Source organism: Phascolarctos cinereus, unplaced genomic scaffold (assembly GCF_003287225.1).
Source record: "Phascolarctos cinereus isolate Bilbo 61053 unplaced genomic scaffold, phaCin_HiC Scaffold_4;HRSCAF=312, whole genome shotgun sequence".
Classification (NCBI taxonomy): Eukaryota; Metazoa; Chordata; class Mammalia; order Diprotodontia; family Phascolarctidae; genus Phascolarctos; species Phascolarctos cinereus.
This window is the reverse complement of record NW_027555847.1, coordinates 660970768-660989942: the sequence shown is the minus strand read 5'-3', so window position 1 is coordinate 660989942 and position 19175 is coordinate 660970768. Positions and strand designations below refer to the sequence as shown.

Genomic DNA, 19175 nt, shown 5'->3' with positions numbered 1-19175 from the left:
TTGTGGTCAATTCCACATTCTAAGCAACTAAGTAAATGGAGCTTGCCATCTATTTGCTAATAGTTATATGTTAGTGTAAAACATTAGGTCCTTAAAGTACCTCATTCATTTAAGATGATATGAGGAATATATACATATATATGTGTGTGTACGTGTGTGTATAATATTGCTATTATATATGTATATATGTATATATCCTAAAAGGGGGGGAAGATGAGGATGTAAAAGTTTTAAAATTTAATGTAGTAAACTGAGAAAACAACAAGATTAGACTATTAGAAATTTAAGGACTAGAATATGTATGTGTGTGTGTGTGTGTGTGTGTATAAACATATATAGACATATTCTATATCTATATATATGTTCAATTTGCTTCCAAATGTGCCTAACGGGAAATACAGGTTTCAGTATGTTTTAGAAATAAGTTCCCAAATTGGATTAAGGCTTTTATATAAAATTACGTTAATAATTGTAAGAATTTTAAATCATGTCCCCTTTTTTTTTTCCTAACCTGATAATATTAAGGGATGGGAGGGCTCATTTTCCAAGTCAGACCTTGTTCCTTCAGCCTGTGGATGACACTGTCCATATCAGATATAGGGTTTGGATAAAGATAAAAAGAGCAAGTGATATGTAAAAACTGAAATTCTCTGAAGTTTCAGATGAATTATGGGTTCCTGATTTGTTATTGTTATAGCTCTATTGCTGATAGGGTTAGATCCGTAAGATTTGAGTTAGTTTTTACCATATGAACTAGTTAATGAAAAACAAATTTATAAAGTTGTAATAAATTGTATTGAGTCTTGTTACTGGCAGATTTTAGCAGAATTACCTAGGAATCTCTGCAAGTGATTTGTAACCAGAAAAGCAGATTTACTAGGAGGAGCTCCTTTACAGCTGCCCTGAGAATGAGGCCTATTCCAGAATGTACAACGGATGTTTCTAGGGACCCAATAACTATATTGGATATTTGGGACTCAGGATGAAACGTGCTGGTTAAATGAACAATGGGAGTGAATTACCAGATTATGAGGAGACCTGATGATCATTATTGCATTACTTAGGCTTTTTTGTTTATTTGTTTTATGGTGTTTATGTTTATTGAGTTTTCTTGGTGGCCTTGGTGATACGTAAACCTCCCCTCTCAAATAGTACAACCCTCTAAGTGGTTTAATCTGTAACCTGACTTAACTTACCTGTGTTGTTGTTGTTTAATCATTTTTCAGTCATGTCTGATTCTTTTTTTTTTTTTGGCAAAGATATGGAATGGTTTGCCATTTCCTTCTCCAGCTCATTTTACAGATGAGGAAACTGAGGCAAACAGGGTTAAGTGACTTGCCCAGGGTCACACAGCTAGTAAGTGTCTGAGCCTGAATTTAAACTCAGGTCCTCCTGACTCCAGGCTCAGCCCTCTATTCACTGCACACCTAGCTGCTCTCAGTTTCCCTATAGAGCCTATTTAATAAGGTTTATCTCCTTAAGGGATACATGAGATTATAACTCAGCTTAACTAAATTTGTTTAACTTTTATGACATTGAAGGAAGCATAGGATTATGACTTTTGTATGATTTTGTAATATTCACAGCCACAGTACACTTGTTTCCTGTAGCAAGTTTAATATAGACACTTACAGACCGTAAAACTTACTCAGATAGGTTTGGCACAAACGACAGAGATTAGGATGATGCAATTGAGCATAGAAGAGCTATATAGGTCTGATTGTGGGGCTGCACCATGAGCATGGCTAGTATCAAAGAGGGGATTATATAAAGTCAGCCATTGGAGCAGAGTCGGTCTGAGTGACCCCCACAGTTTAACCTTGCATAGCCTTTGGGTATGGCGCTCAGCCACCCTGTAGGAGAGGGCTCAGTCCCCTTAGGACTAATCCCATCTCCTGTAGACTAACCCCATCTCCTGTAGACTAACCCCATCACCTGAAGGCTAATCCTATCTCCCAGTAACGCTGTGATGGGGAGAAGTAGGGAGACACTATTCCTACCTCCTCACTGAAAGGTCTACCAATCTGGATTGTTTTTCCCTCAAGTGTAAATTGTTTTACTCCTAATAAAAGCAGCTTGAAGTTGGAATTTGGCAGTAGCCCCACTCCAACTGCTTGATGCTTTGGGGTGCCAATAAATTCCTTTTGTCTTATTTCCTGAGTTTGCCTTTAATTCATCAGGGCGAGGCCCGAACCAAGATTTTCTTTTAATAACAACATGGGACCACCTCCATTCCACCCAGAGGAGGTCTAGCAGTGTTCAGTCTGTAATGGGGTAACTCATCCTAACTCAGGACTAGCACTGAGGCTGTTTCAATGACAGTGATCACCTTGGGGGACCTTGGGCTTCCCCCCTCATGCCAGATAAGAAGACTGGCAGTGCTGGCATTGCTGCCTTCCTGTAAGGGAAGAACACCACAGTTAGCCTTAGAGGGCCTGGGTCTGAGCCTCAGGTCTAACATTTATTAACTGTTAGGAGCCTGGGCAAGTCACTTTACTTTCCCTGGCCTCGGTTTCCTCCTCTTTGAAATGGGATTAGATGACTCTACTTTGCTGTACTTTGCTGCTCTAAATGTTGGTATTTCAAGTCTAGAGTGAAGCCAGAACTTTCAGACTATTGGTATATTTCAAGTGGCCCAGAGCTCACATAGATTGAGTCTAGTATCAGGGGCTTAATCCAAAAGGGTCATCTTTTCTTTGGCTCCTGGGTGTGAGCAGTGAGTCAGTCTTTGAGATTAGAGCTGGTCTCCATGAGTGCAGGGCTTTGGGCCCTGGAATATGGAGAAAAGAAGAAAGGATTGCATTCAACCTGAACCTTTGCAAAAAGCTCTCTTTCCCCTTCCCAGCCAGCCAAGGACATAGCTTCTGAACACATGGCTTTGGAAGTAGAGATAGGAGGACCCTTAGGGATCAACTAGTCTAAACTCTTCATTTCACAGAAAAGGAAACTGAGGTCTAGAAAGAATTGATTTGTCCACTCAAGCAGTAAGTAGCAGAACCAGAATTGGAGCACAGATCCTTTGGGAAAGATCCTACTTTAGGAAAGTGACTTCTCTCTGGACCTTAGTTCCTTCATTTGTTTAAAAAAAAAGTGGGGTATGGGGGAGGATTGGATTAGGTAAAGTCTTTTCCAGCTCTAAATCCTGTTAAATGCTTTAATTAGTCTTTTGACTCCAAATCTAGTACTCTTTCCATTATAACTGCCTGCCTCCTGAGAGAGTGGGAGTGGAATGGGGAGGGCACAGCTGCCACTGGATCGGGCATCTCTGAACAAGAGGGGGCCACACAGACACATCTGGAAGCTGGGTGATGGTGTCTCCCAGGGCTTGTGGCAGGGGATGCCTAGGGACAGGTCAGACCACATCGAGAGTTTTGTGTTTGGGTGTGGTCACCACATGTTAGTGAGAATGGTGACAAACTGGGGCAAATCCAAAGAAGAGCAATCAGGATGGTGAGAGGGCTGGATGCCATCTGGGGATTGGTGGAAAGAAGTGGGGATATTTATTTAGCCTTTGGAAAGAAAAGAAAAGAGAGGGCCATGAGAGCTGTCCTCACGAATTTGAAAGATTGGGCGCCGGAGGGCAGGACAAAGAGCAGTGGGGGAGGAGTGGAGAGAGAAGTTTCAGAGAAGCAGATTTTTGCTCGAAGAAAGGAAAAGACTTCCTAATAATTAGAACTGAGCCCAAATGGAATGGCTTGCCTTGGAAGGTAGGGAGTTTCTTATGCAAGGTCTTCAAGCATAGCCTATTTGTCAGGGATGCTGGGGCTGGGGGGGGGGGAGAGATAGGGGGGAGGGAGGGCCTTGCTTAGAGTTAGATTGAATTAAGTCCTCTGAGGTCTCTATCAGCTCTTAGCATGATTCCCCTTCCCTGGCCCCCTGAGCTGGAGTCCCATTGCTGCAGGAAGCTAAGGAGAGCTCCTGGCTCGGCAGCTTCAGTCAGCCACAGTCATTTTGAGCTCCTTCTTCTATTCTTGGGTTCAGGGTTCAGTGACCAGAGATGAGAATCAAGGGCCAGAGTCTCAGGGTTGGGGGGGGTAGACTTCCTATTGTCTGCTGGAGTGTAGGGGGAGGCAGAGAGGGAGGGTGCGGAGGCCACCAATGATGGGGCTGGATTTCTGACTATGACTGAAGATGACCAGATGCTTAGACACTGGGATAGGAGGAGACAGTCCTGGTCAGAGATCAGAGGCCAGCATGCACAAATGCTCAGCAGTCTGTCCTCCCTAACTATAGGTTTTACCTGATAAGATGTGTCCATGTCTCTGAGAGGGGATCCAGGTGTCCTAAGGTCCCCAGCAGGGATCTCCCAGAATCCTTCTTGCTCCCTTCGGAATCATAGGACTTGGGTTTGAATTCCAGCTCTGCCATTTACTAGCTATGTGACCTTGGGTAAGTCATTCTCCCTTTCTAGCCTTTAGTTTTCTCAACTGTAAGATGGCAGGGGGAAGGATTAGCAGATCTCACAGAATTAAGAATTTGAGAGTTAGAAGGAATCTCAGTGGACATCTAGTGCAATCCCTAGATTTAGATTTGGAATTCCCTTCCAGCTCATGAAAACCCAGAGAAGAGGGAATATCCAGAAGGACAGGGTGGTCAAGAGTGTGCAATACTGCTAAGAGGCCAAGAAAAATGAGAGAGAAAAAGCCACGGGTTTAGCAATTCATAGATCATTGGTGACCATTGAGAGAGCAATTTCCATCAAGTTGATGGGGTTGGAAGCGAACTTGCAAAAGGATGAGAACTGTTGGTTGTGTTGTATAGGGGATTCTTTGAAGGGCATGGAACATACCAGATGCCCTCTGATGCCCCTTCTAGCTTAGAGAGTCTGGGATTTTTTAAATACCAGATCATGAGTTACATGAAGGCAGGACTTTAGATCTCTCCCCAAAGTAGCTGGAAAGAGCTGGAAAGGACCTTAGCAATTATCTAATCTAACCCTTCCATTGGAGGCAAGGAGACCTTGTGACATGAGGCAGAGGTTTTCCCCATCCCTGGGCCCAGCAAAGAGTATAGGAGTCATTGTAAAGCCTTGCGGAATTGGTGCTGTCCGTCCACCCCCTTCTCCTCTCGAGGCTGGTTCCCCTCCTTGGCTAGAAGCAGATCCAGCTCCTGTCCCCTGGCTCCCACCCTGTCTGGCCTCTGTTCTCCTTCCCTCATAAGGCTGCCTGACTGCTCTGGATCTCTCACCAGGTGAGTTCAGGACAAAAGAATCAAAAACATATGATTACATTTCGGGGGGGGGGGGAAGAATTCCAGGAAAAGGAGCTGAAAGTCAGGGGGGTAGGAGCAGGGTGGCATCCAGAAAGGAAACTGGGCTTGGAGTCGAGCTCAAATCTTGGCTCTGTTATTTACAATCTGTGTCCCCTCGGTCAAGGACATCCCCTTCTCCTGACCTCACCTTCCTCATCCATAAAAGGAGAGGAGGGACTAGATCACCTCTAAGGTTCCTTCCAGTTCCTCGTCCTGTGATCCAGAGGAGGCAGATACAGAGCCAGGGAAAGACTCAGGAGCCTGGGAGTTTTGTCATAGGTCCTCATCAGCTTGTGCTGTTCTCCCCCTAACTCTATCAGAGTAGTATACACATATAGTAGGAGCTTAAATGCTTGTTGAGTGAGTGAATGAATGAATGAATGAATGAGAATGAAAGCTGCTTCCTGGCCTCACCTGGGCTATGCAGAAGAAGGGGCAGGTGCTCTCTGCAGCCATTCTAAACCAGCTCAGTAGATGGGATACTTGGTGGGAACAAGGGGCCCAGGCAAGGGGCAGGAGAGAGAGAGAGAGAGAGAGAGAGAGAGAGAGAGAGAGAGAGAGAGAGAGAGAGAGAGAGAGAGAGAGAGAGAGAGAGAGGGAGGGAGGGAGGGAGAGAGAGAGAGAGAGAGAGAGAGAGAGAGAGAGAGAGAGAGAGAGAGAGAGAGAAGCTGGCTGAGCTCCCTGTCCCAGGATATTGCTCAACATCCACTTCTGTGGACGAATGTTGGGCACTTCAGGGCTGAAAAGGATCTTATCCCAGAGGTCAGCCAGCCTTGCCAAGTCTGTTCAAGGGGGGCTTAATAGTGAAGGGGGTTCAAGTGGGAGGAAGCAAGGCCATCTCCCAATAGGAAGGAAGCCTAGACTAGTCTAAGCTCCCCCCTCCCTATGCCTCACTTCTCCTAACCCTATGCTTTGTCCTCATACCCTCACCTTCCCTTCTAGCACCACCCCTCAGTACTTTCCCAGGCCATCACCCTAGCTCTGGTTCCGGTTTCCTCTCTCCCCAATCTTAACCCTGTAGTTAACCACTCTCACATGTTTAGCTCTCTTGTCCTATTGCCACTTGGGCCTTCCTAAACCCCAGCCCTAGATTGAACCCATGACCTACTCTTCCATGCAGTTGAATGAAAGAAGAGGGAATTACTTAACCCTGCTCACTGGGTCTATTAGCAATGTATGCTATCCATTCTTTTTTTGTTGTTTTTGTTTCTTTTTTTATACATATGTAAATTTATTTATTTTTAGTTTTCAACATTCACTTCCACAAGTTTTTGAGTTCCAAATTTTTACCCCATCTCCCCTCTCCTCCCACCCCAAGATGTCATGCATTCTGAATATCCCTTCCCCTACTCTGTCCTCTCTTCTATCTCTCTCCCCTTCTCTTATCCCCTTCCCCTTCTATTTTCCTGTGGGGCAGGATAGACTTCTGTACCCCATTTCCTATATTTATTTCCCAGTAGCATGTGAAAACATTTTTTTAAACATATGTTTTTAAAACTTTAGGTTTCAAATTTTCTCTCTTCCTCCCTCCCCACCCACCCTCATTGAAAAGGCAAGCAACTCAATATAAGTTGTACATGTGCAGTTATGCAAAACACATCCATAGTAGACATGTTGTGAAAACTAACTCTATTTCCCTTAATCCTATCCTGCCCTCCCATTTATTCTATTCTTTCTTTTGACCCTGTTCCTCCTCAGAAGTATTTACTTCTGATTAACCCCTTTCCCAATCTGCCCTCCTCTCTATCATACCCCTCCTCTCTTGTCCCCTTCCTCCCCTATTTTCCTGTAGGGTAAGACAGATTTCCATACCCAATTGAATGTGTATGTTATTCTCTCCTTAAGCCAAATCCTATGAGAATAAGATTCACTCATTCCATCTCACCTTCCCCCGTTTCCCCTCCCACTGTAAGAGACTTTTCCAGTTTTTTGTGTGTGAGATAATTTACCCCATTCTACCTCTCCCTTTCTTCTTCTCTGAGTAAAATCCTCTCTCATCCCTTAATTTTATTCTCCAGATATGACCCCTTAATCTCCATATGCTATCCATTCTTAATGAGCCCTCGTTGCCAAATGAAATACTTCTACTTCCCTGATGAATTCAGGAATTCGTAATCCCTACAGAATCATGGAATTGGAAATCATGTAGAATTAGAAGGGACCTCAGAGGTCACTGGGTTCAACCTCTATTCTTATAAGAATTACTTCTACAACACACCTGATGATTGCCCAACCTTGGTTTGAAGACCTCTCCAAAAAAATTGTATTGACGTCTTTTGTTTTTATATCACCAAAGTATATGTTTGCTGAGAAAGAGAGGGCCTATTTATTGCCTCTTGAGGCAGCCCGTGGCACTTTGGGAGAACTCTAATGGTTGTCCTTATCTTTCAGTCATGTTTGACACTTTGTGACCCTATTAGGGGGTTTTCTTGGCAAAGATATTGGAGTGGATTGCCATTTCCTCCTCCAGCTTACTTTATAGATGAGGAAACTGAGGCAAACAGGATGAAATGACTTGCCCAGGATCACACAGCTAGTAAATGTCTAAAGCTGGATTTGAACTCAGTAAGATGAGTCTTGCTGATTCCAGGCCCAGCGCTCTATGTCCTATGGAGCCAACCAGTTCCCCCCACTAATGGTTAGGAAGGGTTTTATTACATCTATTACATTTATTACATTTATTTTCATCTTTGCAACTTCTACCCATTACCTCTAGTTTAGTGCCACTGAACAAATATTTATTACGTGACTTCCATGTACAAGGCAGTAGGGATTCAAAGACAAAAAAGAAAAATAAACTAGGCCTGCCCTCAAAGAGTTTGCATTCCTTCAGGAAAACCAATGTGTACCATATAAATAAACAGAAAATATAGGGGGTAGGGACTGAACTTGTCACTTCAGTGGGTTAGGGAACTCCCAGGTAAGGAAACTCTTTCTATCAGGGCAGGTTGGCACCTTCTCTTCAACTTAGTCTTACAGAGTTGCCTAGGTCATAGAAAAGTTAAATGACTGACCCACAGTCACAAAGACAGTATATGCCAGAGTTAGGACTGGAACACAGGTCTTCCTGGCTCTGAGGACAGTTGTCTATCTAATTTGCCATGGATGCTTGTGAAAAGAAAACAGAAATACAAGATAATTTGGAGGAGAAGACACACGAGGAGCTGGGGGAATGAGGAAGGGACTTCTAGAGAGTGCAGTGCTTGAGCCTGAGCTATAAAGGAAGTTGGGGGTTCTAAGAGGCAGAGGTGAGGAGGGGGCACATTCCAGAGGGGGGCAGGAGGGGACAGCAATGTAAAGTCATTGAGGTAGGAGCTGGAATGTAGTGTAAGAGGAACTGGCAAATGGGCCAGTTTGTAATGTCTTATGTACACAGATAAGTAAATATGTGGTAATTTGAGGAGGAAAAGGGCAATTTCAAATGGAGAAGGAGGAGAATCAGCAGATCCGGAGCTAGGAATTCTAGTACCTGGAGCAACTTCAGTTGAGTTATGGGGGAGGTGGTGGTGACAGGGGTATGGGGGGAGCATCTGAGGTGTGACTATTTCTATGCATGGTTGGGGTAGATTGGAGATGAGGGTCATGGGAGTTGAGGAAACTGAATAAGTTGGGAGGCCAATGAAAGGGGGGGCTGGAGTGCAGAAGAAGATCATGAGCTAAGTACTGAACCCATTAGGGAGGAGAGAGAATGGTCTGGAAGTCCACAGATGATAGCATCATGGCTCTGGAAAGGATGGAGTGAATTTTAAAAGGGGAAGTGATGGTTGCCAAGTGGTGGTGGCAGAGAGACTGAAAGTGGCAGTAGGGACTGAGGAGTAGGCCAGCACCTCCTCTTGGCTCTGTGTGTCAGGGGTGTGGCAGAAGGGGTCTTGGAGAGGACACTGAGATATGTGTTTTTAGGATAAAGCTAGATTGGAGAGAAAGAGAGAGAAAAGGAGAGAGAGAAGAGAGAGCATGCTAGCTAATATTTATTTATATAGTCCTTACCATGTGCCAGCCTTTTACAGTTATTATACACCAGAAGACAGGAAGCAATGTAAGAAAAAGAGACATAAGGACATAGGATTATTAACTGATAATCCTGTAGGTGTGAAGGAACCTTAGAGTTTAGTCTAATCCTGGGGCAGCTAAGTGGTGAGTGCCAGGCCTGGAGTCAGGAAGATCTTGGTTCAAATCTGACTTCAGACACTTGCTAGCTTTGTGATCTTGGACAAGTCACTTTACCCTGTTTGCCTCAGTTTTCTCATCCGTCAAATGAACTGGAGAAGGAAATGGCAAACCACTCCAGGATCTCTGCCAAGAAAACCCCAACCCCAAATGGGATCAGGCAGAGCTGGAACTGAATAATAACAACAGTCTAATCCTATCATTTTACAGATCAGCAAACAGAAGTGCAGAGAGGTGGAGAGGGCTTGCCTCAGGTTACATAGATATTAAGTGGCAAAGAAGACAGAATTCAAACTCAGGTCCTCTGATTCTAAATGATAATAGTAGTAGCAGTAGTGGTGGTAGTAGTAGCTAGCATTTATATAAGGTTTACAAAGTAACATGCTTCTATATTTAATCCTCACAACAATTTTGGGAGGTACATCCTATTATTATCCCCACTTTCCAGATGGGGAAACTGAGGGTGAGAGAGATTGAGCAACTTGCCCAATGTCACAGAGCTAGTAAGTATATGAGGCCAGATGTGAGCTCGTTTTGCTGATTGCCCATCCTGAGCTCTGCCCACTCTGCCACCTGGTTTCTCTAACCCAGTGATCTAGCTGCTCCATTTCGACAGAAGGAGGCTTGTAGAGTGGGCAGTATAAAAGGAGAGCCGACAAGTGCCATACACTTGGGTTAAGTTTAATGTGGGTACTGGTTGCAGTGACCAATGAAGTCACCTTGGTCAGTGAGTCACTTTGGCTGCTGATCTCGTACCAATCAATCTCTGGCTCTTCTTCAGCTGTGAGTTCCTCTGTTGCTGAATGAGCTAATTCATTCAGGGCTGCTTCCCCGCCCCTCCCCCTCTCCCCCTCCCCCCCACCAAAGTTCACCCCACCCCTGTAGAGGGATGTAATGATCACCACTGGGACCCTAGGGGTGATGGTCCCAGCCAAACTGGAGGAAAGAAGAGGAGGTAGGACAGTGGGAATGGGGCGGGAAAGGAGAAGGAAGCAGACCTCCCAGAGCACATCCCCTGCTGGGCTTTTTTCATCTTTCTTCTCCAATTGGATTGTAAGCTCCCTGGGGGCAGGGACTGTCTTATTTGCATCCGCACCCCTACGTGAGGAGGAGGTCTTGAACCCCCTGAGATACCATGCTCAGAACAGCCTTAGTTGCTTTGTCCTAATATTAGTTTGGGAGGGATCAGAGAAAAGAGCTGACCTAAGGAAATTAAAGACAATAAGAGGTAGAGAGGTAAAGAGGAAGTGAAAGCATTTGTGAAGGCAAGAAATGGAATATGGCATTTGGGGAACTGCTACTAAGGTCACTTCGGCTGGAATGCAGAGTGTAGGAAGAGCCAGATTGTAAAGGACCTTCAATGTGAGGCTTGGGGGAGAATCAAGAGAGAGCCATGTTAACAGATGCCAAGGGAGGAAAAGATGTCAAGGAGAAGGGGATTGCTCATATTGAAAGCTACCAAGAGGTCAAGTAGTTTGAGGATTGAGAGAAAGCCTTTGGGTTAGCAGTTGGCAACCTCAGGAAAGAGCAGGTTCAATCCAGTGGTGATATCAGAAGCCAGATTGCAAAAGGCTGAGAAATGAGCAAAAAGGGAGCAAATGTAGGCAATGACTCCTCGACTCTTTTTCAGGAGTTTGGCTGTGAAAGGAAGAAGACATAGAGGACAATAGATTGAGGGGGAGGCAGGGTCAAGTAAGAATAAGAAGGTCTAGGCCTGTTTGTAGGCAGCAGGAAAGGAGCAGCAGATGAAGAGAGACTGAAGATGAGAAAAAGAAAGATTGATGAGGCACGCTCCTGGCAGAGCTGGGAGGTGATGAGATCAAGGGCACACATAGAGGGCCCTAGCCTTGGAAAGAAGGGCCTCCTCTTTCTCTGAGACTATAGAAAAGGAAAGGAGAGTGGGGGATGTGGAATGGCTAGGGAAGGAGAGGGTCTCACAACAGACGGCCTTTATTTTCTCAGTCAAGTCAGAAGTGAGCTTCTCCACCGAGAGGAAGGACATTAATAGTCATAACTTTAGAGCTGGAAGGGATCTTAAGGTCAGTTCATCTCATCTACAAATTTACAATGTACCAGCACTGTTCTAAGTGATTAGGATGCAAAGAAAAAGAAAAAGCAGTCCCTGTTCCCAAAGAGCTTACATTCTTAGGGGGAGATATGTACATGCAAATCAACACATACAAGAGACATTCAGAGCTGAAATTGCCAGATGAGGCAATAGGCCCAGAAGAATTAGTGACTTGTCCAAGGTGGCAGGATCAGAACTTCTGGTATCAAATCTGGAGCTCTTTCCACTGACCCACAGACAGGACACTGGTGAACAGTGTGAACTGGTGAATTAGGGATTTCCCAGTTGATGAGATCTCTTTTTTAGAATCATTTGTGTCTGCCATGAAGTTTTTGTTGTTATTGTTGTTGTTTTGTGGGGAAGGCAATTGGGGTTGTGACTTGCCCAGAGTCACACAGCTAGTTGTGTCTGAGGCCACATTTGAACTCAGGTCCTCCTGAATCGGTGCTCTATCCACTGTGCCATCTAGCTGCCCCTGGCCATGAAGTTTTATTTGATTTGAAAATGTGTGTGAGAAAGGATGCAGTTAGTTCCCAAATCCAGATCTCTGAGAGTTCTACATCCCCAACTGCTTGGTGGATTTCTCTACTTGTATGGCCACTGGTAGGCTATATCCAACACATCTAAAACTAACTATATCGTCTTGATCCAACCATTCCACTACTGAGAAACCAAAGTGGATGAAAAATGCCTATTGTCCAAATGCCAGTCTTGGACAGGTGCAGCAAATGAATTAGGCAGCAGGGAAAGACTGAGGAGAGGAGATAAGACTAGACAACATTTATGAAATGATACATAAATTTTCATGATACTCACCACCATCGTGGTCCATCATTTTCATACCCATAGTCTCTCAGTGACATGTGGCATAGTTAGGAATCACAAAACACTCCAATTTCAGAAGAATTTAAAAAACAAATTACTTGAAGGGCAGTAGAAAACCATATCATAAGATTTACATGTGACAGGCAACATGAATATGTCATGGAGGACCTGGGTGATTAGCAGAGGAGAGAGGCCAGTAGCGTAATAAGAGCAAGGGATGATGGGTGGATGGATGGATGGATGGATGGATGGATGGATGGATGGATGGATGGATGGCCCAGCTGGAACATTTGTATTCCTGAGATATTAAAGAACTAGATGAAGGTCTGTCCAGAGTGAGGTTTATGAGAAGGCTCAGATAAGAAGGGCACAAAATTAAAAACAAGGGTGGTAGTGGGTTTGTAAGTCATTCCTGTAGAGGAGGGAGTACCCAAACCCCTGATACCATGGGTCCACCAGAGAACCAAAGCATTCACCATAGAATTTAAAGCTGGAAAGCATCTAGTGATCATTTAGTTCAGTCTTCTAATTTTATAAAGAAACCAAGCCCAAGAATAAGAAAGGAACTTGCCCAAGGTGAGTCTGGTAGTAAAAGAGCCAGGATTTGAACACAAGTCTAAGGTCTAAGGACACCAACATTCATGGCACCATTCTACTTAAGTAGAGCATCTGGAAAGGTGCCCTGCACATTCTGTGGATTCCCCTCTATTCCTTTGGTCACACCATTCTCTCTTTATCTTGGCCTGTCCAAATCCAACTAGTCAAGTCTCGCTTCCTCCTTGAAACCTTCCTTGGCCATTGAGATATATTGTGACCCTTTGTTCCCCCGATGATGATGATGATGATGATGATGATGATGATGATGATGATGATGGTGCAAAGCTGTTGTAAGAAATGGTGAATCGGATGACTTTGGAGAAGCATGAGAAGACTCAGATGACTTGATGCAAAGTGAAGGAGCAGAACTAGGATAACACTGTATAGCAATGTACCTGGAAGGAACAGCAACAAACCAATCAACACTGAATACTGTGAAATTATAATGATCAAGCTGGGTGCAAAAGGAAGGCACCCCCCACGCATACACTTCTTTGCAGAGCAGGGGGCGGATGGGGGTGGATAGGTAAGACTTTTTCAATATGTTGGCTAATTTTGCGAGACTATTTACCTATCCCCTGCCCCCATTTTTTTTTATTCTTTGCTATAACAGATGGCTCTCTGAGAGAAGGGAGAGCTCCATTGAGAAATATAAAATAGAAGCTATCAATAAAAATGCATTTTTGAAAATGTATGGTAATAACAACAGGGAAGTCAATTGTTCATATGTGTGAGTCACAGAGCAGCTGGGTAGAAGAGTGGATAGAGCACTAACCCTGGAGTCAGGAGGACCTGAGTCCAAATCTGGCTTCATACACTTACTAGTTGTGTGAGCCTGGGCAAGTCACTTACCCCTGATTGCCTCACCAAAAATGTGTGAGTGAGTGTGTGTGTGTGTGTGTGTGCGCGCGCGCGCGCACGCGCAGGGAATGAGTCTCATACATCTATATGTGTAATGTATGGGATACTACACGAGATAGTCAGTGAGGTCCCTTCCCACTCTAAAATTTGGTGATTGATTCTGTGATTCTGACCTGGGTTCTAATCCCAACACTGTCACTAACCATTGTACAGGTAAATGATATGAGAGGCAGTGTGGTACAGTAGAAAGAATGATGAACTTTGAGCCAGAGGACCTGGATTTGAATCCAGGCTTGGTCACTTGTTAGCTGTGTGACCTTGGGTAAAGCATTTTCCTCTGGGTCTCAGTTTGCTCATCTCTAAAATGAGTGGGTTGGATTAGATGACCTCCTGGGTTCCTTCTACCTCTAGAGCTATGATTCTGTGATCTTTCTGTTCCCTTCTACTTCCAGATATTAGGATCCTATGAATAAAATGCACAAGGGAAGTCCAAGAAGGAAAAGGAATGGGGGAGGGGGAAGGAGAGGGGTTTCTGAGGGTAAATATTTTGGCTTCATGAAGGAAGGGAGAATTGACTAATTCCCCAGGCCGATTAGTGGTAATTAACCCTTCACGAGGCAGTAATTATATCTGTTCCTCAGAAACTGTAATTAGCAGCAACTTGGTGTTCTACTCTCCTTCTCAGGCAATGCCTTTCCCCAGGCCCCTGGAGCCCCAGGCCCTACACTTGTCTGGGGAGCCCAGGCGCTGAACCCCCCAGCTGTGCTCTGCCCCATCATAGGTTCTTAGGATTCAGAGCCTGGAGGGACCTTACAGGTCATCCCGACCATGAATACTTAACCTGGGGTCCATTAACTTATTTTTTTTTAATGTTTTTAAAACTATTTCAAAAAAATAAGTTTCCTTTTTTAATTTTATGTATTTCATTTTGTTCATTTGGAAACATTATTCCGAGAAGGGGCCCACAGGCTTCACCAGAACATCACCAAAAAAGGTTAAAAAGCCCTGCTGTAGTACCGCCCCCTCATTTTCACAGAAGAGCGATCGGAGGCCCCAAAGGGTAGGTGAGTGGTCCAGGTCACACATTAGATGTCAGAGAATGGGCTCAAATCCAGATCCTTGACCCCTGCATCTTTTGCCCCTCCCAGAGAACATTTGGTGGATCTCCTTCCCCTCATGCTAACTCCCTCCACCCCGAAAAGCGGGGACCCCACAGAGAACCAAGGAGCTTAACTGGTAGCCCCTGAGTCTCCCTATGCATCCTATTTGGTTTTTTTTTTCATGCAGTTATTGGGGCAAGGGTGGGGAGGAAAGAGTGAGGGAGAACGGAGAAACCTGGGGGAGTGGAAAGGAGGAGGGGGGCGGAGACAGCTGGAAACCCTGCCAGTACTTAAGTGGCTCCCGCTGCTGGGAGTGGAGCTCTCTGACCAGGGCGGGGCCGCAGGAGCCAGGCAGGTGACTGGTACAGCTCCAGCGGTTGCCATGGCAACCGGCGCCTGGGTGACAGCCGCCTGAGGGGCCTGTAGGGCTTTTGTCTGGCCAAGGGGAGCTCAGGCAAAGGACAGAGCCCTAGGCAGGGGCAAGGAGGCGGGACCCTATGGAGGGAGGCTTTTCTAAAATGGGGCATGGGCTGGCCAGACGGGGTGAGGAGACAGCCATCCGTTTCACGCGAGAGCAAGATCGTAGAAGCATCAGATTGAGAGCTTTAAAAGTATCCCTGAAATCATCTTGTCCAGAGATTCTTCGCCATTTCGCGTTTTGGATCCCGCGGACAGTCCGGTGAAGCCTAGGCACCTCTTCTCAGAATAATGTTTTACGATGCACAAAATAAAATATATAGGGTCACAAAGGAAATAATCCACATTGAAATACAGTTATCAAAATAATAATAAAACAAGTTCCTGGATCCCAGGTTAAAAGCCTCTGGCTGCTCTGACCTCTTCATTTTACAAACGGGGAAACTGAGGCAGAGAGAGTACAAGGGACTTGTCCAAGGTTACAGAGATGGCTCCTTAAGCGACAGCTAGGGAAGGAAGGGGGTGGTGCTAATTCGATCTTCTGGTGTTGGGAGGCAGTGAGATGGGATGGTTAGAGCTTCTGTTTAGAAGGCAAAATACCTGAGGCAAAACTGAAGGCACAAGACTGAGGGTGCAGTCCAGGGATTGAGGGTTGGCCTGGGTTGGTCTAGAGAGTGTGGGGACGGAGGGCTCGCAGAGAACCAGGGCAACCCGGCTGGTTTTTAAGTCGCCACCATTCACCTCCCTTCCTAGGCTTCTGCTGCCCCCTACCCGGTGATGCAGGTAGACAGGGTCCAGGCTGGAACGCCACAAGCTGGGGGGAGGAAGAGTGGAGGGAGGGGCTGGAGAGAGGGGTTAGCCTCCTACAAGCATTTTCTAACCCCCTATGCAGATCTCTTCTTCTCCCTGCCCCCCCCCCGTTCCTAGGCGTTGTCCCCGAGAATGTCACTGGGGGCAGGAGGAAGTGCGGAGTGGGAAGGGGAGCTGGGGTGACTTACCTGAGCCCGGACAGATCTCTCCCCAGCCTGTGGGTCATTCAGTATCTGGGATCTAGGACTCCAGGGCTCCTGCAACACACCAAGCATGGGTCCGCCTGCCTCCTCTTCCGAGATCTTCCTTCCCTCCTATTGCTGTGGGTCCCCCTGGGCTGTTGCTGTGGCTTATTGCTGCTCCGAGTCTCGGATGGGCAACGCTCCCCTGCACACCTCCTGACCTGGCAGCCCCCAGCCCTGCCTGTTCCCGTCACTGCAGCTTTCTCCGCTCTATTCACTCGCTAGTTCCTCTCTATCGCACACGCCACTTTGCTTAGTAATTAGAGTCAATATCCCTGGTTCCCCTTGGAGGCAAATGCATGTGTGAGTGAGAGGAGGGTTGCATTTATGGTTCTGGGGTCTCTGTGTGCATATGCAGGTTTCCAGGCATTTATTTATCTGCCGGCCTTCCTCTGCGTAAGGGGTATGGGTGTGCGTGTGCATGTGCGTGTGTGTGTGTGTGTGTGTGTGTGTGTCTCAGGGTGGGGGTGGGATGCAAGGCGCTGTGCATGTCTGTTGGTATGGAGGTGTCTGACTGCACCATTAGAAGATGTGTGTACCTGGGGCCTGTATTTCTGAGTGGGGGTAGGAGGTGTGTGTGTGTGTGTGTGTGTGTGTGTGTGTGTAAGGCTGTGTGTGGGGATCTATCTATGACTGGGTGGGTATATAAGGAAGTGATTTTTGAATCTCTTGCAAAAATGTAGAGGTACCTGGGATCCTGCAAAGGGGTGAAGGGGTGTGTGTGTGTGTGTGTGTGTGTGTGTGTGTGTGTGTGTGTGTATATCTATAATTATGTGTCCATGCAAGGGTATATATGCCAAGCTAGAGAAAGCCCTGGTGAATACTGAAACTTTGGGTACACTGAAGTGTCTGAGGTCCTATACGTGGAATTGAAATGCAGTCAAGAGGGCCCTACAGCCTTGATGATATCATTTTCTCAACTCTTTCTTAAGGCTCTCCAAGCACTTTCCATATCTCTTCCTTCGGGTCTCCAGGAGCGAGCAGACATGGGATATTTATTCTTCCCAAAAGCATGTGCCTTAGTTTGTGTTTGGAATATCCAGCAGAATGGGGAAACTGAGCCCAGGAATCCTGCCTTATAATCTGACTTGTTGTTTGTTCACAAAAACCAGCCCTAGTGCTTGGTGGTGAAGCCAAATGGGTAATAGGGCCGCCTGCTCCTCTTCCAGGTTTCTGGCCTTCGGGGCAGAGCACTTCTCCCCAGTGGCCCCCAGGTGGCGAGCTCGGCCTGTGCTGCTATTTCAGCCTTCCATGGGCGGCTGGAGAAAAGCATTCGTTCAAGGAACGGGGGGAATCTGCCTATCTGTGCCCAACCCCAGCTCCAACCCTCGACCCTGGCCCAGATCCTAGGAAGTCAACCATCAGCGCTGAGAATCAGCACAGTGTGGTAAGAATTCAGGACCTGGGTCCACATACCCACTCTGCTGCCAATGTGACCTTGGGCAAATCATCAAACTCCTCGGATCCTAAATTTCCACATCTGTAAAATGGGGAGGTTGGAGTAGACTGAGGTCCAGTTAATCTCTAAATTTATGCTCCTTTGATAATGATAGCTAACATTTATATAACGTTTTAAAGTTTGCAGAGCATTCAACATACGATATTCTTACAACAACCTTGTCAGGCAGGTGCTATTATTATTATTATTTCCATTTTGCAGATCAGGAAACTGAGGCTGAGAGGTTAAGTGGTTTATCTGTGGTCTTCCAGCTAGTAAGTGTCAGAGGTGCAATTTGAACCCGGGTCTTTCTAAATCCCAAGTCAGGCACTCTATCTTCTATTCCAGGCTGTCTGTCATGATGCCCCAGAGGTATCTGCATTCATATTTGTATAGACATGCTCACTGAGTATGGAACTAGGCATGACAATGTCTCTCCTCTCTTTCCCCTGCTCTTCCAGTGGCTGACAGACAAGAGAGAAGGAAGTAAGTGATGGGGGGGATGGAGAGCCTGTACCCGGGAAATAGACTGTAAGCTGCAGATTCTGCTCACACGCTCTTAAGCTGAGCAAAGCAAAGGCACCACAGCCTGCTCCCCATGCATGGGGTGAGGAAAGTTTCCCCACCCCCACACCCCCAGCTCCCAGCAGATTCTAGATCCTCCTGCCTTACTCATTCAGTCATCAAGGGAAGGCCTGATATATTTGGGTAACCTGATCACTGATGCACAGTGTCTGAGCTCCAGGAGGCATGGAGTAATGGTGAGAGATGGGATGTTGGGACCGGCTGGCTCCTTCTGCTCAGAGAGCCAGGCCTCCAGCACCACTTCTTCTCTGGCGAAGGGAAGAAGCCAAGATGGCTCCTGGGGGTGGCAGCGGCTGCCCTTGCTGGGAAGGAGATGGGCCCTCAGGATCACAGCTCAGGCCTGACCAAGCTGTTTGCGTTCATATGTGCTGTTCCAAGGCCCTAGTCGTTGGCACAGGGTGGGGAAGCCAGGGGAGATTTTTTTGTAGGAACACATGCGGGGGCCAGGGGAGCTGGCCGCTGTAGATTATATTCCTTGAGACATGCTCTGTGTGTGTGCGTATATGTACATGTATGTTTGGAATGGGGGCGGTATGTCTGCAGGTCAGTCTTTGTGTTACCATTAGATGTGTGTTTCTGTGTGTCTATATCTGATATGACTTACTACATATACACCAAGCATGTGTTGGCATGGATCTTCATGTGTGTTAGCAACCAAGCAGCCTTTATTAAGAGCCCAGCATATGTCAGGCACTGGGTTAGGAGGCAAAGACAAAAGCAAAACCTTAAGGAATTTAAAATCTAGCTGGAGGGAGACAACATCTGCATACATACATACATACATACACACATACATACATATATATATATATATA

At 46.0% G+C, this 19175-nt stretch overlaps 2 long non-coding RNA genes across 3 annotated transcripts in view; one reads left to right on the top strand and one right to left on the bottom strand.

The window, feature by feature from the left end:
- LOC144457078 (uncharacterized) overlaps positions 1–17250 on the bottom strand; it is a 27301-nt gene extending 10051 nt beyond the window's left edge. The window contains exons 1-2 of one of the 2 annotated variants that reach the window (XR_013486402.1): positions 16284–17250; positions 12302–13302 (exon numbers count right to left, since the gene is read on the bottom strand). This is a non-coding gene — a long non-coding RNA (uncharacterized LOC144457078). The remainder of the gene's footprint in view (positions 1–12301; positions 13303–16283) is intronic. The other variant, XR_013486403.1, reaches the window with a different exon arrangement.
- Positions 3621–19175, top strand: LOC110203425 (uncharacterized). The gene is made up of 5 exons (XR_002322958.2): positions 3621–3707; positions 4234–4389; positions 4955–5190; positions 17507–17724; positions 18237–19175. It is a non-coding gene; the product is annotated as an uncharacterized LOC110203425 (long non-coding RNA).